A 20,183-nucleotide genomic window follows, 5' to 3' on the forward strand; every position below is an offset into this window, starting at 1 on the left:
AAATATATCAAATAAAAATGCCAGGGCAGTATGAAAATCCTTATAATGTTGCTGTTTGGAAAGTAGATGCCCCAATGTGATCTAATTTGTTGCCACAATAGTTTGGAAATCGATCTGGTTAAAGCATAGAGCTTGGTAATGGTAAAGGGGTTAATGTACATGTTATGTACAGTGGGAGGATGGAGATGAAAGGGTTATTGAGCAGTATAAGGGAGCTGAAGGGTTAATATAGTGGTTACATAGGGTTATACTTAAAAAAAAATGTTAAAGTGATAATAAAGACACTTACCTACTCTGTGCAGTGGTTTTTCACAGAGCAGCCCAACCCTCGTCTTCTTGGGTCCCCTGCCAGAAATCCTAGCGCCTCCATCCTGCCATGTGCACCCATAGCAAGCAGCTCAGAGTGACTAGGCTCTGCCCCCCACTCTCTCCTCATTAGCTCACTGGCTGTGATTGACAGTAGTGAGAGCCAATGGCTCCTGCTGCTATCTCAGCTAATGAGGAGAGAGAGTCCCTGGATAGCCGCTGCTCTCATGCACATCGCTGGATTGAGATGGGGCTCAGGTAAGTATTAGGGGGGCTGGGGGGATGTGCAACACAGAAGGTTTTTTACCTTTGTGCATAGAATGCATGAAGGTAAAAAAACCTTGAACCTTTACAACCGCTTTAAGTAGCCATGGACTTTTTTTGAGGTGCATATAGATACAACAATAACACTGATATAAAACCAGAGCCTGTGTGAAGGAGTGCACATGTTCATGCAGGTGTTTAACAGTGTTTATATGTGGGAGCATGTGTATGCCCAGAGTCAGTATTGGAGCCTTTTTAAAGGATGCTGTAACCAGGGGCAGACTGACAACTCATGGGGCCCCTAGGCAATAGAGGATCATAGGGCCCCTGTGTCCTCACCCACACTCAAACCACACCCAAAAAAGCCTATGAAAAGTACTAAGGGCATCTCATGGGGCCCCCTACTGACCCTGGGCTCTCTGGCAGTGCCCAAGTGCCCAAATGGTCAGTCCACCCCTGGCTGTAACTTAGTGTCAGTGCAAGTTCCTTCTGTTCTGCCTATGCTTCCTGTTACTGACCCCAGCCTCCTCCAAACCTGGTTTTGAATCCTGCTCTGTTCTGTTACTTAGCTCATTTCTTACCTCAGCTTCATCTGACCTTGACCTGGCTTCTGATCCTGCACTGCATTACCTGCTCATTGCTAACCTCCGCTGCTCTGTGACTTTATTACTGATTCTGCTCCACGTTACTGCTAAGTGCCTGCTTGTACTACTTCCATATTCAAATGCAGACATCTATGTATACTCCTGCTGCCTGTCTGCTATTTACACCAGTTAACTCTGTTTCTGGGGGTGAAGAGTCTGCTGTCACTGGGGGAAAAATGCCTGATAGTCAGTGGTCTTTGGGAGAAAAATAATGCCCAATGAAGGTGGTTTGTGGAAGGGAAAAATGCTGAATATCAGTAGCTAGTGTGACATTATGAAAGACAAGGTGATTGATGGACGCCATGTGTCAATCTAGACGATTAAGAGGGAGTCCAGTCTGGATTTTCCAGGCCACTATGGCAGAGGAGGTTCCTAACCGGATTTTGTGGTCCACTGATGACCACCAGCAGGTGGTATAAATCAAGCAGGACTGGAGCAAGAAGTTGCCATATCTAAGTGAGCTGTGGATGAAAGCTTGCGTTGTACAAAAAATGAAAAGGTTTGCATACCGTTTTGATTTTGTTGGTGACAGGGAGAAGCCCTTCACCGTTGAGATAGGAATCTCCTGTGTTTAGTTAGTGCCTGGATGGCGAGGGTTTATTTTCTGTTTTGTTTATGATTCTTGCAACCTTTTAAATAAAACTGATGACAAGTCAGATTTTAAGGTAAAGCCCTGCTGTATGGACTACCTTTTTCCCAGGGAAGGTAATCCCCCCCCACTAGTAAGAGGGAAAACATCAGTTTTTGGTGGTCATTGCTAGGACAAAAATGTTTGGCATCTGTGTTTTTGGGAGCAAGAATGCTCTAATGTTTGTGGTCAGAGGGGGCAATTGAGGAAAAAACATTGGTGGCAGTGGGGGCTGGAAGGTACTCTGGTTGTCAGTCTGGGCCAAAGGGAAACAGTGGTCAGTGTTGGCCAAAGTTGTACAGTGGTCATCAGTGAGTGCATGATGGGTTATTTGGTGGTAGGGGGGCTTTAGGGTACATTGGTGGTCATTGGAGGCTGGAGGGGTAATTTGGTGGTCATTGGAGGCTGATAGGGTACATTGGTGACCAGTGGCTGCTAGAAGGGTACTTTGGGGTTCTGTGGATGCTGATGGGGTACGTTGGTGGTCAATGGGGGCTTAAAGGGTACATTGATGATCAATGAGCATTTCCCATTTAGTAGTCTGTGTCCTATGCATTCCTGTCTTCTCTGCAGAGATTATGTAGAGTCTGTCAGCAGGAGATGACCTCAGATTTTGCACAGAGTAGAGGCCTGGTGCTGGAGCAAGTGTTCTTGCACATGGCTCCAGGGCACAGCCTTAATCTGGATGCTGGAATTGTGTTATCATTCTGGGATATTCCCCAGTGGGTAGGGTAGTAGCAGTATTGTAGAGAAAAGGAATACTGATTTTCTTTCACAGCTTGTTCCAGGTCTGTGACTCACAAAGTACTGAAGCCAGACATACCAGTTTCAGTATTTTCAGGAGACCCTGTACTTCTACTACTACTATATAGTACTACTATAACAAACTCAACCTAATTCTAAAGAAGTTTGTAAGGGGGAAGCAAGTGACACTCCCTCCATGTTCCCTTCCTCACTGGGTGCCAAGTGTGGGTCACTTAGGAGGCCTACCATGGAGTGGGTTCTTCTAGACTATGCTAGGAACCTTGAAAAGGGTCACCCTTCTTACACAGGGGGTACCTTTACTTGTGCTATATCTGTCAATGGCCCGGGACAAGCTTAGGCCACTTTCAGGTAACACTTGTCCTGAAAGTGGAACCTCTAAATTTAGAGATGGCCGTATACCATGTACACTGGAACAATAAACTGTCATTCAGTTAAATTTCTTTTCCCCGTGTCAATGTACACCTTGACTGTAGACTTTTTCAATTAGGATGGACATGCTGAACCAATCCCCACTTCACCTGTCTAGCGAATCTCCACTGCCTTGCTAACAGTAACAGAAAAGCACATAGTGTGGGTTTCATAAGTGCTCTGCCTTCACTCTTCCTCTTTGGTACCTGTGCATGGGCTGAGAACCTCTGCAGCTCTGATCTGCTCCTGTTGGAGAGAGATGGACCACTGACAGAGAGAATGCTGACAACTTCCTCACTGCAAGAGGCTGTCCCACTTATCACAGGCACACCCTCCGTGACAGGCTGCTTAGTAAATCTCCATTACCCTTGGTGCCCACTTTTTTGTCATCCACACTTTGTTAACTCTTGTAGTGCTGTCTTCATACCCCAGTAGACTTTACTGGCCCACTCTGTGTAGAATGTGATGTTTCCTTATATTTCACCTCTTTAGTAACTTCAGACTAGGCAAAGGCAAAGTTTCAAAAGCTTTACTGAAAACTCTTGGCATAACAGAAAATTTGCACAGTGTTTCCTAACATCCCTAATTCCTTACTCAGGCTTGTGGCTGCATACCAGCACAGGTAACAGTCCATCTTGGCAGTATCCAGCAACTGGTGTTCTTCAGGACAGACTGCAAATCACAGCAGCCCCCCTACATGGTGGATGTGACAGCATGCAGGCTTGCTCTCGAGGTGGAACTTCTCCCCCTTCTGTCTTCTCTGTAAGTAGCTGGAGATTACATGCTGTAGCTTGTCTGTGTCGTTCCTTCCCATGCAAACTGTCAGTGTCTGGGCAGAGCCCTCCCCTCTTTTATTAACAGCACAGGGAGAGAAGCAGGACTCAACAAAAAAGTGCAGGAAATGGGTTAACTCAGCAGCTACATTATCTCGCTAACCAGCATTTCAATCTACTGAAAAACTTCTCAGGTTTGGAACAAGGAACATCCAGTGGATGAGGGTACTCAGCCAACCAAATAAATGTGGGGAATATCAGAAGTGAACCTTTCAGTAGATGTTTTCCCTAAGGCTAAGTTCACACTAGCTTTGTAGGCAGGCATTATGCAGGCATTTGAGGGGCGTTATTAATGCTCTTCAAAAGCCTATGCAAATTATACACATGGCAGCATACAGTGCTGTTCACACTGAAGCATTAGAGTTGCGTTGCAGCAAAATTGATATCTCATGTCGAGTCAGGAGGAGCTGAAGCCTTTCAATGCATCCCATTCAAGTCTATGATGATGCTCCTCAAATGTCTGGCAGGTGTTTGCGGGGTGTTTGCAAAGCCTTTGCGGGGCGTTAATACCATTAAGGTCATTATAGGCGTTTGTGGTGCAGTTTTAACGCTTGGAAAGCACCTATCAAATGCCTCAAAAACACGCATAGGGCATTTGGGGAGCATTTGGGTTGCATTTGAGGAGCGTTAAAAACACTTCCCAAATGCCTGTCTAACACCTGTCAAACGCTATAGGGGCATTTGGGAAGAGTTAGAAATTAGTAAAGTGTGAATGAACCCTTAGTGAGCCTAAATTCAAAATCTTCTGATTTGTTTGGAGTTTGCCTTTAAGAAAATCTAATTGTAACAGGTATACTCAAACTGTGTAGACATGATTAAACATTTTAAGAAGCAATATCTTATCTGCATTATTCAAAATGTACCTCAAACAATATGAATGTTCTGTTTCGTTTTCTTAGGTACATAAACAAGCGATCCAAAAAAGCCTCTAAATACATTTGAGATAAGGGTCATCTGATAAAGTAAAATCATGCAAGCTGTTCCTGAAATCAAGTTTTAGAAACTATTCTGCTGAAAATGGTCAGATAGTCAAAAGCAGAGACCTTTTGTTCAGTCTCTCTGTCTTCCTGCATGATAATGCATTTTCTAGTAGGAAGCAGCAGACAGGAACAGAATGCTAAAAGAGAAGTGGGGAAACACATTACACATATTTTCTGTTTCTTTGTAAAGTCGGTAGAAAAGCTGTATTAAAGTAGAACTCGAGTTATGAAACAAATCATGGTCCACTGGTCAATGGGCTCTGGTCAATGTGTACACCTTTTTATTTTCCTATATAGTTCATAGTGACCAATCCATCTTCAGTTTTTACTTTACTGTGATCAGGTTGTGGGTGGGACGTGTACCAGCCTCACATAACTAGGTTCACAGAAACTTGTAGACATCATGTCCCATAAGGCTTTGCAAATATTGCTACTATGTGTGACCACTAGCTGTTTCTTTATACGCAGAACTACAGGGTATCTGTCTATGTTCACCAGCTAGGACATCCAGCATCATGCAGCTGGAAGTCAGCAAGACAGTCACCAAATAAAGGTTTATAAGGATCCCTGCATGTAGAAGTCAGAACTCTAATGCACATAATATGCAAAACTTGAGATAGGATGCAGTACATTACTAAAAGGAAACGGGGAGTTCTGTTTTTAAGGAAATCTGTACAAAGAAAATACAAGGACTGCCATTGCTGAACCTTTGTTTTGAAAATGCTAATTTCCTAGTTGTCATGCTGTGTCAATGCTATCAGCACTTTCTAAATCACTCTCCCAGAACAAGTATGATGCATAATTTTGCATTTTACAGTGAAGGTTTGAACCTGACTTGTTGCTGTGGCACAACAAAGACAGCTCTTCTTAACCATGTCAAGTCCGGACACTTTCACCCCCTTGCAGTCCAGGCCAATTTTCAGCTTTCAGCACTAACACATTTTGATTGACAATTACTAAGTCATGCAACACTGTACCCATATGAAATTTTTATCTTTTTTTGAGACAGACAGAGCTTTGTTTTGGTGGTATTTGATCACCACTGGGTTTTTTTTATTTTTTGCATTAAAAATGAAAACAGACGGAACATTTTGAGAAATTTATTTTTGCTTAGTTTTTGATATAAAATTTAGCAAATAAATAATTTTTCGTCATAAATTTAGGACAAAATGTATTCTGTTACATTTTTGGGGGTAAAAATAACCCAAAACAGTGTATATTATTTAGTCTGTGTGAAAGCTATAGAGTCTACAAACTATGGGATACATATGAAAATTGATCAGTTGAGACCCTAAAATGCTGGACGCTGGTATAACGTCTGGCAGTGATCAGGACATTAGCATGAGGTATGGTGGTGATCAGGACACTGGTATGGGGGAGATCCAGACTCTGGTATGGGGTATGGCAGTGATCAGAATGCCGGTATGGAGTACGGTGATGACCAGAACACTGGTATGGGGTATGCCAGTGGTCAAAACGCTGGTATGGAGTATGGTGGTGATCAGGATGCTAATATGGGGTATGGTGGTGATCAGGATGCTGGTATGGGGTATGGCGGTGATCAGAATGCTGGTATGGCATATGGGGTGATCAGGATGCTGGTATGGGGTATGATGGTGATTAGGATGCTAGTATGGGGTATGGCAGTAATCAGGAAACTGGTATGGGGTATGGTGGTGATCAGGATGCTGGTATGTGGTATGGCGGTGATCAGGATGCTGGTATGGGATATTGCAATGATCATGATGCTGGTATGGTGGTGACCAGAATGCTGGTACTGGGTATGGCAGTGCTCAGAACGCTAGTATGGAGTATGGTGGCGATCAGGATGCTGATATGGGGTATGGCGGTGATCAGGACGCTGGTATGGGGAATGCAATGATCAGGATGCTGGTAAGGCATATGGGGTGATTAAGATGCTGGTATGGGGCATGGCAGTGATTAGGATGCTGGTATGGCGGTGATCAAAATGCCGGTATGGCATATGGGGTTATCACAGGTTGCAGGATCGCTTCTCTCTGCTCTCCAACTGAGAGCAGAGAGAAGAGATCTTTAGTTTCACTTTCTAGTGTTTACTATGTGATTGCTGTGACTGGGCAACATACTGGTAAAACAACTGTGTGATCGCCTGGACACAGTGGTAATGTGATCTGCTGTGTCTGGGCAACATACTGATCGCCAGGCTCCCGGGTGCATGCTCTGTGAGCTGTGCAGGAGCCGCTGATGTAGGCTGATGTACAGGTACATTAGCCCACATCAGCAAAGCGTCCCGTCCACCATCTATAGACTATGGGCGGATGGGAGGAAGTTAAGCAGGCATTTATAACTAGAGCTGATTCAATGTCCATTGCAGTGGAGGCCACATATTGATTGAAATTCAGCAGGTTCAGCATGGGATGAATTAATTTTCATCAATGTGTGGCCATCCCATCTAACAGAAGGATGGAACATTTTGGAAATGTTTGGTTAAGCAGTGGCTGAAGCCTCTGATCAGTGAATTCTAACATTGGAAATGTTTCCTTAAGCAGTGGCTGAAGCCTCCGATTAGTGTATTCTAACATTGGTGGGTGCAGCTGTCAGAGTACAATGCTCCAGTGGAGGGATTCCCACATCTTCCTAGTTTGTGGTGGATGGACAGCTTTAAAGTGCTTTTGTCCTGTGAAAATGGGCAAAAAAAGAGAAAAAGCTAGAAAAATACAACTTCTAGCAGATACAAAGAGCAAGCAAGCAGCTTCCATTGATCACTGTAACTGCTGAACCTAGAAAAAGGCAAGGTTCTGACACTTACAGGTAGTGTCAGAGCTTAACTACTCCTTCCTATTTTTTAGAGGCCGACTACTATGATGGGCTCCACAATTGGCCAAAAGTAATGACTGTGAGATAGGAGGGGACAGGCAAGTTTCGTTGCTACCAGGAAGTGCCAGATCTTTGCCTACTTAAAACTATCTGGCATTTGGCTATATAGTGACTGAGAGCTTCTGCATGTATGTGCAGGTGCTTCAAGACGCTTGTATATTATAGCTGCTTATTTCAAAGTGGCAGTTACTGTAAGATCAGCATGAATGAACCATTACCCACTGTTCTCTTGAAGCTTGATTGCTGATACTATCTCCACAACCTCTGTTCCTAGGCTATTATTCTCTTCAGTGAAAAGTGACAATATGAGTGTGTTTTCTGACTGTCATGCACCTCTCTTGCAACTATATATATATATATATTGTATATAAGGTTTGGAAACCAGGCAGTGTAGTCTGTCACATTATGTCAGTGTATTTTTAATGGAGATCAGATGAAGCCTTATTGGAAAGCCATGCCATGTAAATACTATGTGCCTAATATCAGTGCATGCCATTTGCTTTTTTTAGTCGGCGAGGTGTTGACTGCATAGTTGAACATCTGCCAGAATATACAAGAGGGGAATGAGCTGTCTGACAGCAAAGATAAATGGCAAAGCCTTACATCCAGTTTAGAAATGACACCATGCTTCATATAACTGAAAGTTTTTCTGTTTGACATTAGAGTTCTGTTAAGTAGGCTCCTAATTTAGAACTTAATGGAAGGAGAAAGTTTTATCCTAGCCATAAATAGCATACTTGGCGGCCTGTGTTTAGTAAATAGTAACCTGTCCTTACATGCTTTTTGCATTAGAATCTATTTTAGAACATTAAGTCAAAATGCTTTGCTATATAAGCTCACAGTATGTTGTTCCAGCATTCCTCAACCTTTTAAACCCATAGGAAGTCTTGAAATAATTTTCAAGTATCAGAGAACACCTACGTAAAAATTATTTATACACCCAATCAACATTGCGCCTTAGAGGGGGTGTATGCAACCACCCAATGATTAAAAAAATAAAAAAAAATAAAATTAAAACAAAAAAACTAAACAAAAAATTACACCAATAACATTACAAATGTGTAAATAATACAAACATGCAAATAATACTAGTAAAATGGATAGCTGCCTCTTAACAATTACTGAGATGTATTAAAAATCTGCAAATATATACAGATTTTAGGAAGCGCAAATATATACAGATTTTAGGAGCTGCAAATATATACAGATTTTAGGAAGCTGGTGAAAATTGTGTTTGGAGAGACTATCATGTGAATTGCAGTGGTAATGAGACACTGAATGCCATTGGAGAAAGTCATTAATCCAGAGTGCTTTATGACAATCATTTTATATGTGAGGCTTTGTTATACAATAAGTGAGGCCAACGCTGAGAGTGGTAGAGTGATACTAGTCTTTGGAGTAAAAATGATTATATTTGTAACTCGTGATACATTGGTGCAATTAGTTGTAGATATCATAAATAATGAGGTGATCCCTGGCATATTTGACACCTAAATTGGATCATGTCTACCAGCCCCATACTCTATATAATCATTACAAAAATGACAAACCAATATTAATGATGAGAAGAATGGGAAGACAATGGAAATTGTAATGTCTACTGACATTAGTGGTTAGTGGAGAAGTTCCCCCTTACATTGTGGTAAGTTATAGACTTGCTTCGTGGATCACCTTCCTGCTTACTGGATATGTAGCTACCCTGTCTCAAGCAGTAGTGTCTATTAGCTGTTGTACTGCTTGGCTATAAATATGGGCTGTATGTTCGATTCGAACGTACATTCGACTTGAACATCGGCCGTTTGTGTGTTTGGTGAACACAAGGACAACAAGGGCGTCCTGACAGTGCATTGTTATTGGCCAAAACAATGCACCTGACCACAGGTCAGGTGCAATGCTTTGGCCAATAACAGCACATGATGATGTCATAAGGGGGTGAGGGGACCCCACCCCCTTGTGACATCATTACACTATTTAACCGCCTCCCGCCAGCCATATAGTAAAATGACGGACGCAAGGCGGTTCTCTCGTTCTGGGAGGACGTCATATGACATCCTCCCATTCTAACCACGCATGCGCGGGTCCGGGAGCGCACAGCGTGGCAATCGGTGGTGCCCTGTGTCCCTCGGGCACAGCGGATCACTGATCAACGAAAAGAGCTGAAAATGTCGGCTCGGTCATGTGATCAGCTGTGTCCAATCACAGCTGATCACATGTAAACAGGGAAATGCCGGTTATCGGCATTTCTCTCCTCATGAGCTGTCAGTGACAGTCAGTGCCATCTATCAATGCCAGTCAGTGCCACCTATCAGTGCTGCCAATCAGTGCCGCCTATCAGTGCCAGTCAGTGCCGCCTATCAGTGCCCCTCAGTGCTGCCTATCAGTGCCTCCTATCAGTGCCAGTTAGTGCCCATCAGTGCCACCTATCAGTGTCCATCAGTGCAGCCTATCAGTGCCCATCAGTGCAGTCTCATTAGCGCACATCAGTGAAGGAGAAAATCACTTAGTTACAAAATTTTATAACAAAAACGAAGAAAAACCTTTTTTTTTTTAATTTTCTGTGGTTTTTGGTGTGTTTAAGAAAAAAAAAACCAGAGGTGATTAAATACCACCAAAATAAAGCTCTGTCACAAAAAAATGATAAAAATTCCATATGCGTACAGTGTTGCATGACCGCGCAATTGTCATTCAAAGTGCGACAGCGCTGAAAGCTGAACATTGGCCTGGGAAGGAAGGGGGTATAACTGCCCTGTAGGCTAGTGGTTAAGAACTGTCATCCTGGTGCAGCTGTCAGATAGCGGAGTCAGCGTCTAGAACAGAGTGTTTTTTTATTTCTTTTTTCAGGTCAGCAGTGGCTCTGGGCATCGTGGACATTTTTTAAATTTTTGTTTTTAATAAAGGACTTTTACGCTACCCTTTTTTGTGAATGGGTAAGCGGTACCATGTACTCCATACTCATTCACATGGGGGGGTGGGATATGGACGCCCCCTTGTTAAAAGGGGGCTTCCAGATTCTGATAAGCCCTTTGCCCACTGACCACCGCAACCACAGGCCACGGTTGTGGGGAAGAGGCCCTTGTCCCCATCAACATGGGGACAAGGTGCTTTTGGGGGGAGCCCCCCTTCTCCAAAGCACCCCCCATGTTGAGGGCATGTGGCCTGGTATGGTTCAGGAGCGGGGAGGGCACTCGCTCATCTCCCCTTTTCCTGACCTTCATACTCGGATAAGGGTCTAGTATTGATTTTGGAGGACCCAAAGGGCTTGGTATGGATGGGGAGCACGCATTTTTTTTTTTTAATTGGCAGGCAATTCTTTTTACATTCAGCTGTCAGTGGGGAACCCAGCTGAAACAATAAAGAATGTGTTTAGTAGCTGTGAAGTATCTTACTGCATACTTAACAGGGTGGTGTTTGGCTCATCACTGCTTGGCTATATCAAGCTAGATGTTAATTGATAAATGGTGGTTTTCCTTTTGGTTCTTTTAATCCTAGCCTATTTGCTCCTACCTGCTATTTGGTAGTGTCCATGGAAATGGAGAGTAGGAAGGCAATAGGGCTGAAGTATGCATATTTGTGTCCTCCTCTGACCAACCACTAGGATCTTTGTTACCAGTGGTGCATGCTGGGGAAGAACATAAGAATTTGGGGTAATATTGAGGAAAGGTCTTTTTCTCCTAGGCTTAGGCTGTTAGTGCTGCTGTCCTTCTAGGACTGTTGCTTGGGGAGGGCCTACAAGTGTGTTTGAAGGTAATGCCTAGATCAAGGTCTGGAGCTGTCCTGCCTGTAATGGATGAAGCTATACTCAAGCTGGACTACCAGGAGGAAGAAACTCTGCCAGTGGAGTTGTCCTGGATAGCTGAGAGCTGCTGGAACCCCACAGAGGAATGGCACTGACTGAGGAAAATAAGAACTCTCTACTTACCTGCATCAAACTGATAGACTACAGATGCACCAATCCCAGCTTAAAATCCAACTAAATAATTATCCCTTGCAGTGGGGCTGCTCTCGCACTTCAAGGGTTAATGGATCATTTTGTCTATGAGAGAGGAGGAAATGTTTTACTTACCTGATCCTCTGCTACCTGAGCAGATGGCACCCTCCTATGCTCCAGCGGTGGAATTTCTCTCAGCATCATCTTGTCCAATGAAGGGATATGGACCATGCTTTGGTCTTGATTGTGTCAGGACCGTGGACTGCTGGAGCATGGGGAAACAAAGAAGCTACAGGGACTGGTCTAGTTGCAGTAGAGGGGTGAAGGATCAGATAAGTAAACCTTTTTTTGTTCCCGTAGACCAGGGATCTCCAAACTTTCTAAACAAAGTGTCAGTTTACTGTCCTTTAGAGTTTAGGAGGGCTGGACTGCGGCCAGTGGGAGTAGAAAAGGTCCTGAAATCAATGGAAAAAAAATAATGCCCCATTATTTAGTATCAGTGGGAGGAATTCTGCCCCATCATTGATGTCATTGGACCCTATCAATTGTGTAACTGGGAGGAATTGTGTCCCATCGTTGGTGTCATTGGAAGGAGTTGTGCCCCCTGCATTGGTGTAAGTGGGGGGAATTATACCCAATTGTTGGTATCAGTAGATGAAATAGTGCCCCAAGAGCCAGATAACAGCAAGCAATGGGCCGCAGTTTGGAGACCACTGCCCAAATTGAGCAATAAAACCTTGCAGTGTAGGCACAGCTCACTGTACAGGATAATTTTTTAATTGTCTGGAGCTAGGCTTTAAAAGCACTCATTCTGTAAGCAAGGAGCAGGGATGCTGCAAATAAATCCAATAGCTTATATCATCCAACATTCACCATGGACTCAGCCCTGTGGCGAAATAATAACCCACCCAGTCTCTGGGGGTCCCTAATACACCACTGAGGGCCAGAGGGGTACTACAGATAGATGTGATCATGATGCCCAATTTAACTATGAGCACGGTGAATGTGCAAAATGGCACAGAATTCTGCATTGCTAAACATGGAATGAAATTTGTCCCTTGTCTGACTGTGTGTTATAGCAGAGGTGCCTAACCCTCAAGACTGGTTGTCCAACATTGCAAATCCTGGCAGGTAAAACGGCTCATGTGTATTAAAATGCTTGCCTGGAACTCTGCTTGAATTTATGTTTGCATTAATAGATACCTTCTCTGTTTTAGGTCCCCTTGTCACATAGTGTACCTGAAATCACGAGTTAACTTTTGCAGTTTCAGATACCTCACTCTATGATTTTTATGGACTCCATTCAGATAAATTGAATAGCAAAAGCACTAAATATGCAACACGCAGGACTTTCCCCAATGTAACACAGCTCAACAGAAACAATACATTTTTTCATGCCCATGCATGTTTTCCTGGTTTGAAAAACACAACAAAATACATTACAGAATGAGCAGCGATAACAAAACTCTTTAATCAAAAGTTCAAGCTGTACTAACTTCATAGGTAACGCATGTGGCATATAGATGATGAAAATGGAATTCCAAAAGACATAACTGGTTTTTCAGCTCTGATAGTAAGTACATAGCCATGTTCCACTTACTAATGAATTTCTTTAAAGGGTCAGTCAGCCCCCAAACAAATATTTAATTTTGCCTTGATATACCCACTTGTAGGCAGGGCATGATCAATATTTCAGAGAATTGGAAGGAGTCGTAAATACAGACTATATTAAATATTCATTATAATGTAGAATATTGTAGAATTTGAATGACTGCAGAAAAGAGCAGTTTACAGCAATGGCACTACATAATTTGCTGCTCATACACTACTCCAAGTGAAAATGTTAATCAGCAAGGCTGATCAGTAGTGATATAGCATGAGCTTACACACCACAGAATGCCTGAGGAGCACTTGCCTTAGAGGAGGCATAAGACAGCTGGGTCACCCTGTGATCCACAAGTACTTGCAGTTATCTGGCTGCTGTTGGGAGACAGTGCTAGGTATCTAGCTGAGGAGACACCCTGTAAGGCCCCTTTCAGATGGACAGACTCTGCAAAGTAGATCCACCTGCCCAAAGAGGAATTTGCACTCTGATCCCCGCTCAGCGGGTGGATGACAGGTCCGTGTACTCTCCACCTGTACAGAACAGACATGGACCCAGCCCACTGTTCTTTATGGAGACAGTCTGTTTACATCCGACTGTCATTCGATTCAATCTAGTAGACAGGGGTCTCCAAATATTTTACACAAAGGGCCAGTTTACTGTCCTTTAGGCTTTGGGGGGACCGGACTGTGCCCAGTGGGAGTGAAAAAAGTCCCAGTGTCAGTTGAAGTACACAATGCACCATCCTTGGTTTTAGCGGAGGAATAATGCCCCATCCTTGGTTTTAGTGGAAGGAATAATGCCCCATTGTTGGTTTTAATGGTAGGAATAATGCCCTATTGTTGGCTTTCAAGGGAGGAATAGTGCCCCATCACTGGTGTCTCTTGGGGAAATAGTGCTCCATCGTTGGTGCGGTGGGAGCAATGGTACCCCATCTTTCGTGTCTGTCAGAGAAATGGTCCCCCATTATTAGTGTCAGTGGATGGAAGGGTGCCCAGAGGGCCAGATAAAGGCAAGCAAAGGGCCACATCTGGCACATGAGCTGCAGTTTGGAGACCAACGTGATAGACGAATGGGGATTGGATCCCCCATCTGTAAGTTTTTAGCGTATTGGATGCAGGCAGGTGTAAATGGACACATGTCTGTTTACATCTGCCTCCCTGTAGAGAACAACGGGTGGTCCAATCAGGTATGCCTGAAAAACAGACAGGTGGACCTGATCAATCAGCCCGTGCAAGAGGGCTCTAGGGGGATCTCATGCATAAGAAGGCACCTCTCTTTCAACAATATTTGATTGAAATTCAAAGGAGCCAGGTAGAAATTGTCAGCTGAAAATTGGCTGCATCTAATCAGAGGCAGCTACTGTTCGGGTATTTTGACTGTGGGATAAAACATAATAGGCACAGTGGGAGATTCCTCCATCTGCACTGCATAGGTTGGATGGAGGTATCTATTACTTTTTTCAGTGTGTGGCCAGCTTTATCCGTGCGGGAGTCTGTAAATGAGCAGTAAGCATCTTGCCTGTTACCATATCCAGTGAAAGCCTCCTTGTAACAGTTGTGCAATGTGCTTACCTCTTACATTCCCTGTGCTTACTTGAGTGCTGATAAGTGTGGATATGCAATACACTTATGAAAGATTTACACTACACAAACCCTCCCTCAGTTTCATCTTCTGAAGCCTATAATTATTATTAGAGTACACCCTTGGATTGTTATATTTGTATAGGAATTCTAAGGATACTTGCCAAATTAAATGTAAAGTATTTGACATACCACAAAACAAAATAAACAAGCAAAAGGTCTGTGAGTCACAGAAGGCTACTTGGGTTATGGTGTTCTCCATCTGTCTGGACCAATATAAGATAGTCATTTGGCTGGAAAGGAGTATATCATCAATTTTTTTTTCTGAATCTTTCACATAGATTTACATTTTCAATACATAATACTAAGGCTTACTAAGACAATATAGGCAAGGCAAAGAAGAAAAATATGAAGCATAATGCGCAGACACAGCAACCAATAGAAATTAAAGTTACTAAAATTAGAGAAAAATATGCTATACTGAGGCACTCCCTTATTAAAACATCTCTATAGTCAAAGCCCATAATCGTATATTAATTTCAACATTGTATTTCTAGCAAAGTTCTAGGAATCTGAATGATCTTTAAAGTATATGTAAACCCTCACCTTGTAAATCAACCTACTGAGTTTAAAATAGAAATAAAAGGTAAAACATATGTGTATAGATATAAGAAACATTCCAAACTAAACTTTATTCTCTTTTATATAACCGCTTGAAGATTAGGCTTTTCTGGCATTTTTTGTTTGCCTGTAACAAATTTCTTGTAACTCCGAAACATTTTATGTATATTTTTAAAGCAGAGGCCCTAGAGAATAAATTGGTGGGTTTCCAATTTTTTTATGTCACATGGTATTTGAGCAGTGGGTTTTTCAAATGCAATTTGCTAAAGAGGTACTTCTTAGACGCTGTACCCCAGCCAACCTCTTGCCATGCACTCTAAACCAGAGTAGTATTATCAATCATACTGCATTTAACGTTTATCCACCTTGTTTATAGCTGACTTGCTAATACATGTATTTATTCCAGTTAGACTTTGTCTAGTAGACTGTGTCAGAGTTTACCTGTTGTGTGTTCATTTATGTCCAAACTACCATTTATTCTAACCCATATCAATAGCTTTGTAATATTTACTATTACATGGGTGTCTGTCTATTTACTGGTAATAACCCACAGTCTGGTTAAAGGCAGTTATGTTTGTGTCTTTATATGTGCTTGCAGTGACCTTTGATTCAAACAGGTGTGTCAGAAGGGCTGAAGTTGTTCTTGGAGTCTAGGCATAGAACAGGGAACCCAAAATTATCAAGCAGCTCCTTTGGGGGTAGTACTACACTTGTGAATCTTGTGATATGTATTCACTATGTCCTGTGAGTGGGCACTGCTGTGTCACATATTTCAGAAAGCCTGCCTTCTGAACTACAGAGGTGCTAAGAGGAGGAGTTTCAGGAGGTGAAGTCAGTACAGGAATCAAGGTACAATGGGATATGTAGCCCTTATAAATTGAAAAACAAAACAGCAAAAGGAGAAGCTGCAAAGCATGCAGGGAATCCAGGCAGTTGTGTAAAGAGATGGCCAACAGAGAGGCTGAACTCACATGAAAGGAGATTTTCCAAGTAAGCTTATACTGGATTGTCAATATTACCTATTATTTGTATTGTTGTTACTAGAGATGAGCGAAGTATTCAAAAATTCGATTCGGCTGATTCGCCGAATTCCCGGAATAAATTTGATTTGAGGCGAATATATTCGCTGCGAATTTAACTTATAAAAAGGGTGTTTCTAGGCTTCAGAGAGCCTTTATATTAGTGCAGAACACTGTACCTTTAATTTAAATGCCCTTGGAGTCTGCTGGGGAAGAGAAATAATACTGTCAGTCAGTATGACATGCAGATGAGTGCCGTCGATCTTAGAATCACCGCACACTTCACTCATTTGGGCAGTCACGGGGCCAAAACCAGAGTGTGGAGCCACAGTGTGGCGGTGGAGGCAGCAGCAATGGGAGGCCATACAGCACCCTATGACAAAATGGAACCCACCAGCAGTGTGAGGAGACCTGAAAGTGGCACATGGCAGAGTGTGGCGATGGAGACAGCAGCAATGGGAGGCCGTACAGGGACCCATGACACACTCTGGACCTGGCAGCAGCATGAGGAGGCGGTACAGGGGCCCATGACAGATTACGGGCCTGGCAGCAGCATGAGGAGTCGGTACGGGGGCCCATGGCAGATTACGGGCCTGGCAGCAGCAATGGGAGGCCATACAGCACCCTATGACAAAATGGAACCCACCAGCAGTGTGAGGAGACCTGAAAGTGGCACATGGCAGAGTGTGGTGATGGAGACAGCAGCAATGGGAGGCCGTACAGGGACCCATGACACACTCTGGACCTGGCAGCAGCATGAGGAGGCGGTACAGGGGCCCATGACAGATTACGGGCCTGGCAGCAGCATGAGGAGTCGGTACGGGGGCCCATGGCAGATTACGGGCCTGGCAGCAGCAATGGGAGGCCATACAGCACCCTATGACAAAATGGAACCCACCAGCAGTGTGAGGAGACCTGAAAGTGGCACATGGCAGAGTGTGCGATGGAGACAGCAGCAATGGGAGGCCGTACAGGGACCCATGACACACTCTGGACCTGGCAGCAGCATGAGGAGGCGGTACAGGGGCCCATGACAGATTACGGGCCTGGCAGCAGCATGAGGAGTCGGTACGGGGGCCCATGGCAGATTACGGGCCTGGCAGCAGCAATGGGAGGCCGTACAGGGACCCATGACACACTCTGGACCTGGCAGCAGCATGAGGAGGCGGTACAGGGGCCCATGACAGATTACGGGCCTGGCAGCAGCATGAGGAGTCAGTACGGGGGCCCATGGCAGATTACGGGCCTGGCAGCAGCAATGGGAGGCCGTACAGGGACCCATGACACACTCTGGACCTGGCAGCAGCATGAGGAGGCGGTACAGGGGCCCATGACAGATTACGGGCCTGGCAGCAGCATGAGGAGTCGGTACGGGGGCCCATGGCAGATTACGGGCCTGGCAGCAGCAATGGGAGGCCATACAGCACCCTATGACAAAATGGAACCCACCAGCAGTGTGAGGAGACCTGAAAGTGGCACATGGCAGAGTGTGGCGATGGAGACAGCAGCAATGGGAGGCCGTACAGGGACCCATGACACACTCTGGACCTGGCAGCAGCATGAGGAGGCGGTACAGGGGCCCATGACAGATTACGGGCCTGGCAGCAGCATGAGGAGTCGGTACGGGGGCCCATGGCAGATTACGGGCCTGGCAGCAGCAATGGGAGGCCGTACAGGGACCCATGACACACTCTGGACCTGGCAGCAGCATGAGGAGGCAGTACAGGGGCCCATGACAGATTACAGGCCTGGCAGCAGCATGAGGAGTCGGTACGGGGGCCCATGGCAGATTAGGGGCCTGGCAGCAGCAATGGGAGGCCCGTAATCTGCCAGCACCCTATGACAAAATGGAACCCACCAGCAGTGTGAGGAGACCTGAAAGTGGCACATGGCAGAGTGTGGCGATGGAGACAGCAGCAATGGGAGGCCGTACAGGGACCCATGACACACTCTGGACCTGGCAGCAGCATGAGGAGGCGGTACAGGGGCCCATGACAGATTACGGGCCTGGCAGCAGCATGAGGAGTCGGTACGGGGGCCCATGGCAGATTACAGGCCTGGCAGCAGCAATGGGAGGCCATACAGCACCCTATGACAAAATGGAACCCACCAGCAGTGTGAGGAGACCTGAAAGTGGCACGTGGCAGAGTGTGGCGATGGAGACAGCAGCAATGGGAGGCCGTACAGGGACCCATGACACACTCTGGACCTGGCAGCAGCATGAGGAGGCGGTACAGGGGCCCATGACAGATTACGGGCCTGGCAGCAGCATGAGGAGTCGGTACGGGGGCCCATGGCAGATTACGGGCCTGGCAGCAGCAATGGGAGGCCGTACAGGGACCCATGACACACTCTGGACCTGGCAGCAGCATGAGGAGGCGGTACAGGGGCCCATGACAGATTACAGGCCTGGCAGCAGCATGAGGAGTCGGTACGGGGGCCCATGGCAGATTACGGACCTGGCAGCAGCAATGGGAGGCCGTACAAGGACCCATGACACACTCTGGACCTGGCAGCAGCATGAGGAGGCGGTGCAGGGGCCCATGACAGATTACGGGCCTGGCAGCAGCATGAGGAGTCGGTACGGGGGCCCATGGCAGATTACGGGCCTGGCAGCAGCAATGGGAGGCCATACAGCACCCTATGACAAAATGGAACCCACCAGCAGTGTGAGGAGACCTGAAAGTGGCACGTGGCAGAGTGTGGCGATGGAGACAGCAGCAATGGGAGGCCGTACAGGGACCCATGACACACTCTGGACCTGGCAGCAGCATGAGGAGGCGGTACAGGGGCCCATGACAGATTACGGGCCTGGCAGCAGCATGAGGAGTCGGTACGGGGGCCCATGGCAGATTACGGGCCTGGCAGCAGCAATGGGAGGCCGTACAGGGACCCATGACACACTCTGGACCTGGCAGCAGCATGAGGAGGCGGTACAGGGGCCCATGACAGACTACAGGCCTGGCAGCAGCATGAGGAGTCGGTACGGGGGCCCATGGCAGATTACGGACCTGGCAGCAGCAATGGGAGGCCGTACAAGGACCCATGACACACTCTGGACCTGGCAGCAGCATGAGGAGGCGGTGCAGGGGCCCATGACAGATTACGGGCCTGGCAGCAGCATGAGGAGTCGGTACGGGGCCCATGGCAGATTACGGGCCTGGCAGCAGCAATGGGAGGCCATACAGCACCCTATGACAAAATGGAACACACCAGCAGTGTGAGGAGACCTGAAAGTGGCACATGGCAGAGTGTGGAGATGGAGACAGCAGCAATGGGAGGCCGTACAGGGACCCATGACACACTCTGGACCTGGCAGCAGCATGAGGAGGCGGTACAGGGGCCCATGACAGATTACGGGCCTGGCAGCAGCATGAGGAGTCGGTACGGGGGCCCATGGCAGATTACGGGCCTGGCAGCAGCAATGGGAGGCCGTACAGGGACCCATGACACACTCTGGACCTGGCAGCAGCATGAGGAGGCGGTACAGGGGCCCATGACAGATTACGGGCCTGGCAGCAGCATGAGGAGTCGGTACGGGGCCCATGGCAGATTACGGGCCTGGCAGCAGCAATGGGAGGCCTGTAATCTGCCAGCACCCTATGACAAAATGGAACCCACCAGCAGTGTGAGGAGACCTGAAAGTGGCACATGGCAGAGTGTGGCGATGGAGACAGCAGCAATGGGAGGCCGCACAGGGAACCCATGACACACTCTGGACCTGGCAGCAGCATGAGGAGGCGGT

Source organism: Staurois parvus, unplaced genomic scaffold, assembly GCF_062004578.1.
Source record: "Staurois parvus isolate SC_StPar_1 unplaced genomic scaffold, SC_StPar_1.0 ptg001045l, whole genome shotgun sequence".
NCBI lineage: Eukaryota > Metazoa > Chordata > Amphibia > Anura > Ranidae > Staurois > Staurois parvus.